This window comes from Eurytemora carolleeae, unplaced genomic scaffold (assembly GCF_000591075.1).
Source record: "Eurytemora carolleeae unplaced genomic scaffold, Eaff_2.0 scaffold930, whole genome shotgun sequence".
In the NCBI taxonomy this organism is placed as follows: Eukaryota; Metazoa; Arthropoda; class Copepoda; order Calanoida; family Temoridae; genus Eurytemora; species Eurytemora carolleeae.
In genome coordinates this window covers 31,235-39,891 of record NW_019396817.1, presented here as the reverse complement: position 1 = coordinate 39,891, position 8,657 = coordinate 31,235, and positions in this window count along the sequence as shown.

Sequence of the window (8,657 nt, the reverse complement as noted above, 5' to 3'; positions counted from 1 at the left end):
GCACTTAGACGATTTTTACAGGGAAACCAAATTTTCGCTATAAAAGTCGACTTACTCAACTTGGAATCTCAAACATTCCCGTGGCTCTCCCGAGTGCCCCAACAAAAGTGTGAGGCAAATCGGTCCAGAGGTTCTTGAGTTATGATCGGACAAACAAACAGACAGACAAACAGAGATTACAACTATATATTTTTACACGGGGTTAGAAAAAAAACATATATTTAGTTTGCTGCACCCCTTAGCCGGCATTGTTCAATTTTACATTCCTCCTAAATCAATGCTAAAAATATTAGATTTACTATTTATTTGGTCTAGAAGAAGGGGGTTAGATATGCACTCCCCCCACCCTTTTCCAGCTGTAAGGGTCGAAAGCTGAATAGCCGAGCTAAATGATATATATTTACCCTTGTGAAGGTTCAGGGTTAGGTTCAAGTTTATATATTGAAGAAGTTTAAGCAACATATGGATATTTATCACTATTGTCTGGTTTACTCGGCTGTCATAACCAAACGTAATTTGTTGAAAATGAGAACGATGCCCCCTGACCCCCCCCCCCCCCATCCCACTCGTAAAATGTATAAATTTTCTTTTTTTGATTTTTTTTGCTTATCCTGTTTTTTTATTTCAATTAAATTTTTTCTTTTTAATGTTAACAATCTTTTCTAAATTTCATTTTAATATTTTTTAATCTTTACCTTTTCTTAGATCATAATTCAAATATTAGTTTGAATATTATTAAATGTCATTATTGATACCAAACTAAATCTTAGTAATATTAAATAAGGAAAAAACACAAGACCGTTTTTGAAATCTTAGCTTAGCTCTTAGCTCAACATTATTGACCAATAATATCCCCAACAAACAGAGGGACGTTAAGTTACTTTCGTCTATTCGGACAGTTATGTAAAATAACGAGCCGCTCTGCAAAGTTTCGTAAAAAAATGCGTATATCTAAGTTTACGTAGGGTACGCAAATAATTAAAAATGTTCCGGATCCTGTACACTAATTAGGCGTAAATAGTCAACATCTTTCGTAATGCATGACCAAATGTGTCTGTAACAGAAGCGAAGACTGACGCAAGTGAAAACTATGAAAAGTCGACACGCTAATTTTGCCTCCTGAATGCTTCGTAAGGTTATGCATTTTAGCAAAGAAAGGCAGGTTTGATCAGTTTTTTTTGATCGATTGAGTTTAATTATGCATTTAACGGAACAAATTCTTAAAAAAGGAGCAATTGTAATTTTACAGACTTTTTACGACTAGTTTTAGTAAATTGTAACAACATCGTTTTATGCCTTTAAATATTGTAAGGGGGGGGGGGGGACCTAACTCTTCACTGAATGATTGGTCCCAGCTTTCAAGTAATAATCAAATGTGATAACAATGCTCTGAAAACACAGGCAATTTATGAATTCAGGATAATAAGGTGGTTTGGAAGTCTGTTAGCCGACTCACAGTTTCCTTGTAATATATTTTACGCAATTTTGGTTTTGTTCTTCAATATTCTTAAACAGTAGAATTAAAGGAAATGTTACTTTTATTTTGTTCTTCAATATGCTTAAACAGTAGAATTAAAGGAAATGTTAATTTGATTTTGATCTTCAATATCCTTAAACTGTATAATTAAAGGAAATGTTATTTTGGTTTTGTTCTTCAATATTCTTAAACTGTAGAATTAGAGGAAATGTAATTTTGATTTTGTTCTTCAATATTCTTAAACTGTAGAATTAAAGGAAATGTTATTTTGATTTTGTTCTTCAATATTCTTAAACTGTAGAATTAAAGGAAATGTTATTTTGATTTTGTTCTTCAATATTCTTAAACTGTAGAATTAAAGGAAATGTTATTTTGATTTCAGGTGAGTCCTTTTTTATCCCATTCACAACTCTTTTAATTTTAATGTAGATGAGAAGACTTTTTCTTTCTTGAAAAGTGGTTAACTTGTAATCCAATTGAAAATTAAAAATTATCAATTGCGTAAGTTAAAACATGGATATCTCAATCATTCCTTTTCAATATACAAAGCTTATACCGCTCTTGCTGAACATCATAACCCATGATCTATTCCTACGACCTTTGATATTTTTCCAACTGTCCCTTTATCTGACACAATAGAATGAAGACTCTCAATAAATATTAGCTTGAAAACAATGGCGATACTGCGGGAACATAACATATTTAAGTATCATGTGATCTAACTGAGTTTTAGAAAACATATTTATATAATTATCAATTAATACTGCATGTAATATATTGAATTATTAAAACTATTAAGTTCTAAAACATTTATTTGACTTCCTAAAAGAAGTAAAAAATAATAAGATTTTGTTAGATTGTAAAACAAACTTTTATATGGTACATTGCACATTGTTTTAAATACATGTACGTAATGTATCCATATATCTATATACGTACTTTAGTAACATAATTGTTTGAAGTAACCAGGGGCGGATACAGGATTTAAGTGTGGGGGGGGGGGCAAGATTTTTTAGGAACAAAAAAAATGAATAATTAGGAACAAAAAATTAATGACCAAAAACTAAAAAACCATATTTTTAAATTTTTTAACCTGTCCTATCTGCAGCGCTCGGCCCCCGAGACTGTCCTAGCTGCCGCGCTCGGCTTCGAGCCTGTCCTAGCCGCAGCGCGCGACCCAGAAAGTGTTCTAATCTAGCCCTGAAATAATTATGTAAACAAACAGAAAACTCAGAAGTTTTTTGTCAAATCAACGTTTCCTTTGAATCATTGTAAATGCATATTAGATATATATACACGTACAGATATATTTATTGTTATAAATGAAAATGTATTCATTTACAAAATGCTATTTATTTTTGCTTATCGAGCATATCAACTTATCAAGCATAGACTCGATGCTTGTAAGTTTGTTCATTTGTGCGTCTGTTAAAAATTATGTTTGTTCGTGACCGTAATGATGTGTACGTGTGTGTGTGTTTGGTACGTGTAAATACAGTGTACACGTATGGGGTTAAGATGAGCGTGATCAGATTATGATTTCTCTTCTTAACAATTTCACAAACATCACATTTTTCTTCAGATCAGGGGCTTTCATCCCCCCCTTCCTCTCCCTAGAAATAATAGAACTAGTGCAATTTATAACTTCTTGGATATGAAGGGGGGGGGGGAGTGCCGTCATTTTTATTAGAAATATTATTACGTAATTCCGCACATGAAGTTTTTCTGCGTCTCTTTTTTAAGTTGAATTTTATCTTTTATCTATAGAGTTTTCATCCGCCCTTACTTCGTTGTGCAAAAATGTTGGTGGATTTTTCTGTTTGAATTGGTGGATTTTCAAAAATCGTAAATGCCGGCATTATCTAAAATCTGCCAAAAATTTGGGCCTGATAAGTTCAGCTGTTTTGACGTTAGTGGATACAAATATACAATCAGAGAATATTTATATTTTATATAGATACCTTTTACATGAATTTTCGTGGTGAATTAACCAAGAAGAAACATAGCTGAATATAAAATACAGTGTCCTGGCATAGTTTGATCAGGATCATAAATTGCATTGTAACTTATTGTAACCTTATACACCAACATTCCTCCATCTGTCATTCATCTAACAGATCAGATTCAGAACAGATGACATCTGTATCTTGCAGTTTAACAGACCTGTCACACATCAGGGTCAGAACAGATGGTTTCATCACAGATACATTCAACTAAACACACAATCATTTCAGACACTAAATTTGTACTAATTTTCTATCTTGATAAAGGGACTGTAGACCTATTTTCTTTTAGAAAGGGTTGTTTAACCTATTTTAAATATTTCGAGGGATTTTAGACCTATTTAAAATCTTTGAATGGATTTTAAACCTATTTTAAATCTTTAAAGGGATTTTAAACTTATTTTGTTTCTGTGAAGGGATTTTAAACCTATTTTCTTTTGTAAAGGGATTTTAAACCTATTTTCTTTTGTAAAGGGATTTTAAACCTATTTGCTTTTGAAAGGGGAATATAAACCTATTTTCTATCCATAAAGGATATGTATGCCTATTTTCTATTTTTAAAAAGACTCTAAACCTATTTTCTATCTTTAAGGGATTGAAAACCTATTTTCTATGTTTAGCCGGATCTTATAAACATAAGTCTCCGGCTATCTATGAAGTGTATCTAACTTTTTAGCTTAATATTTATCTTTTAAAAAATGATAAATCCATGAAAGCATTGAAAAACTATATATTCTCTCTCTTTAATAGATAAAATTTGCTATAATTGATCTTTCCCTCGTTTTTTTCTTTGTGTTCCTCGTTAATTTTCAGTTTTATATTTCTGTTTCTTAGTCCCTTTTTCTGAGCAAACCCCCTTTTTCCTTTATCCTGTTTTTCTGTTTTCATTTGTATAATTGATTTTGGTATTATTCGGAAATTGCATTTACGCAAACCCCTGACAAAAACTTGAGTTTTCAGTTGAAATTATTTGACGTTTTGGCGGATTTAATTTTGTTCAATCCTTTGTTCTTTTGTTTTGCGCCACGTGAGAAAGATCTTTGAACCCATCCTTGCACAATCTCAACCCGTCTCTTTCTTTCTAACCCTGCACTACACAAACCCATTCTGTTCATTCCTGACCCTTTCCTGTCCTATCCTGCCCTTTCATACCTATCTTGCTCTTTCCTGTCTTATCCTGCCCTTTCATATCTATCCTGCTCTTTCCTGTCTTATCCTGCCCTTTCATACCTATCCTGTTCTTTCCTGTCTTATTCTGCCCTTACATACCTATCTTGCTCTTTCCTGTCCTATCCTGCCCTTACATACCTATCTTGCTCTTTCCTGTCCTATCCTGCCCTTACATACCTATCCTGCCCTTTCCTGTGCTATCCTGTCCTGCAATACCAATCCTAAAATATTTAGTATAAAATTTAGCTAATCGAATGTATCGTAAATAAACTAAACATTCCTAAGACCTCAACTATTCTGGTTACAATGAATTGTTCCAAGATCTCAACTATTCTGGTTACAATGAATTGTTCCAAGATCTCAACTATTCTGGTTACCATGAATTGTTCCAAGATCTCAACTATTCTGGTTACAATGAATTGTTCCAAGATCTCAACTATTCTGGTTACAATGAATTGTTCCAAGAATTGATCCCTCTTTACTCTAGTTTACAGTTGCTTCTCTGAAACACACAATCTTAAATATTTTAAACTACTTTAAGACAGAGAATAGGGAAGGGCAAGGTATAGGGTTACCCACCAATAATGAGACTGTAAAGACGACATAAAACTTTTAAATATGTCGATCTCTAGATTAAATGAAGTCTTCTGCCTTGAATATAATTGTTTAATAGCTTGTTTATATGATTTAACAAGTTTATATTTGCATCATGGCATGGAATCATGAAAACAGAAAGCAGACAGTATTGATTATTTAGAGTCGTCTCTGAAGTCTTATCCTTTGTGGGTAACCCTGTATGTATATCATAGGTAGACGGGAGGGTGTAGTAGGGGAGGGTTTTTGTATACGTTTGACTGCAAAGTACTAGTTTCATTAAAGTAATAACAAATATTGTAATTAAAGATCTTTGCTGGCAAGGATTTATCTTTTATTTATCTATTAAAGCAGTTCCTGAGCAGTTCAAATACATCGTGCAGTTGTCGTCGTATATATAAACCCAAGGAAGACGACTTTCCATTTCAAAGTTTGAGCTCTACAAAGCTTTCCAACCGGAGAAAGGTTAGAGTATAGAATGCTGATAGGCAATGTGTACAGGGAAATTGTACACTCCCCTCAAAATTTGACGAAAAGGTCAACATGTACATATAAAGAAGAGGGGAATTTTTGTAGACGTTATTTTGATTATGAATTAAAATTTAGAGAATAGTTTTAAAGCATTGGTCCATGGTTCCTAAAGGAACTGTAGACGTAATATTTAGTTCATATAGAGGGCCCCTATAAGCTTTGTAAGATATCCATATTTTAACTTTAAAAAGTAAAAAGGACTGGCAAAAATGGCCAGAATTCAAACATTTTACAAGCTAGCAAAACGACGATATCTTCCAAATTATTGATCATACAAAGTTTTTAAAGAGTACAGTTGTGAGTCGGGCACAAACCTCTTGAATGAATGGTAAATAAAATCTATTACGGCAATCACAATTAAATGAAAGCAAATAGAACTTCATGATTTTCCTGATTTACTTCACACGTGAACTTCATGCAGTACATAAATGTCCTGGCAGACCCGGCATCATGAAATCTTAACAAGTTTAAGATTATCTTTAAGAATATTTGTTTCTTAAAATTATAATATCCATCGTAAACAGAATGTATTCTCGGAAGTCGGGGGGGGGGGGGTGGAAAGGTGAGGTTACAATTTTATTGAAAAGTTAGAAAGAACAGTAGTCGTTAGGTGTTTGAAAATGAGATTTTTATTGGAGGTGAACCTAACATTTCTAGAATATTGGTGGCCGTGCAGGGAGGGCCATATCCCCCCCCCCCCCCTATTAACGCCCCATCCATACGGACTTACTATGAAAAAATTAAGAAATATTCCATTAAGACGAATCCAATTTGAAACTATTTTACATTCTCTAAAACAAAATATGCGTTGGTTGGTCTAGCTTTCCATTCTTCTTTAAAAAAAATATGTCCACAAATGACATAAGTGGGGGAGGGACAGTCAGCTCTGTTGCAGAAATGTTAATTTTACAAAAACTTTAGAAATGTAAATTATTCAAATAGAATTTTTACCTTGGGTTAAGCTCTTATGTTTCGGAGAAGTATTGTTCTGCCCATCGATTAATTTTTCAAGTTTACTGATCATCGTATAACTTCTCAATTTGCAGTTTTAATCAGCAAAACAGATGCCGCAACCCGTATTTTTCCGATGTACTGTATGTCACTACATGATCTATACCTATAAGACCAATTCCCTATGGTCCCTGATCTCTGTCCTATTGCAAAGACGACGGATTACATCCCTTGTTTCCAACAGCTTACCTTTATTATACACTCCTTGGAGAAGGGTATATAAAGGTTGAAATCCATGTTTACAAATACACACATCAATATTTACATTATCTAAAAGGGTGGTAACCAATTCCGCCCAATGTTAATCACTCATCCTTTTGAACCTTAACTTTCTGTTCAAATCCTTTTATTTTTCTTATTCAAGGGCGTTTTTTATAGAGATTTAAAGTACCGTGCTTGAACATCAACATTGAACAAGGAGAATTCCAATTATAAATGGAATTCTTATTGTTTTAACATCTTCAAAATTCTTACATGTTTTTAACAATTTTTTTGATTGATAGTCATTAAAAATAAATAAAAACTTTTTTAGTTAAAATTTATTTATTATAAAAAACATACATAGTGATAAGAGCCAAAAGCGTGCTACATTACGTTGATTTGGCGAAACATGTATTTATTGCATAGATTTGCTTAAGTGTACATAAATGACTAAAGATCCCTGCAAGTAAATATGCTGGTTTTATATTCGCTAACCATTAATATACTAATCAAATATTTACTCAGTATATCTGTCCACCAACTAAAATAAAGAAATATTCAAAACAAAAGAGTGTACTTATTTCTTGATTCTTGACATGAGTATACTTATTACTTGATTCTTGAAAAGAGTGTACTTATTTCAGGGAGGATTCTTGAAAAGAGTGTACTTATTTCAGGGAGGATTCTTGAAAAGAGTGTACTTATTTCAGGGAGGATTCTTGAAAAGAGTATACTTATTTTAGGGAGGATTCTTGAAAAGAGTGTACTTATTTCTTGATTCTTGAAAAGAGTACACTTATTTCAGGGAGGATTCTTGACAAGAGTATATTACAGGGAGGATTCTTGACAAGAGTATATTACAGGGAGGATTCTTGACAGGAGTATATTTCAGGGAGGATTCTTGACAAGAGTATATTTATTTCAGGGAGGATTCTTGAAAAGAGTATATTACAGGGAGGATTCTTGACAAGAGTATATTACAGGGAGGATTCTTGACAAGAGTATATTACAGGGAGGATTCTTGACAAGAGTATATTTATTTCAGGGAGGATTCGTGACAAGAGTATATTTATTTCAGGGAGGATTCTTGACAAGAGTATATTTATTTCAGGGAGTATTCTCGAAAAGAGTATATTACAGGGAGGATTCTTGACAAGAGTATATTACAGGGAGGATTCTTGACAAGAGTATATTTATTTCAGGGGGGATACTTGACAAGAGTATACTTATTTCAGGGAGTATTCTTGAAAAGAGTATTTTTATTTCAGGGAGCATAAAAACCTAAATTGTTTTCAAAATATTTAGATTTTCTAATAATAAGATAAGATAAAAAGTTGATACTGTATTAAAGAGAAAAGATAAATCTGGAAGCCCAATATCTTTTTGTTTAGAAAAATAATTGTTTTACTGTTTCTGGAATAGAAATGAGCAAAATATAGCTAGCTAGTTAGTTTAGGTTAGTACTAGCTATAATAGCTAGCTAGTTAGTTTAGGTTAGTACTAGCTATAGCTAGCTAGTTAGTTTAGGTTACCAGAAATTGCAGGAATATTTTTAAAACAAAGATGAGGTTTTTGGTTTGCTTGGACTCACATATAGAATTTTGGGTGTTAATATATTAAAAATAATGTTATTAAATACATAAGTAAAGGAATTGAGTTTTTGTCACAAA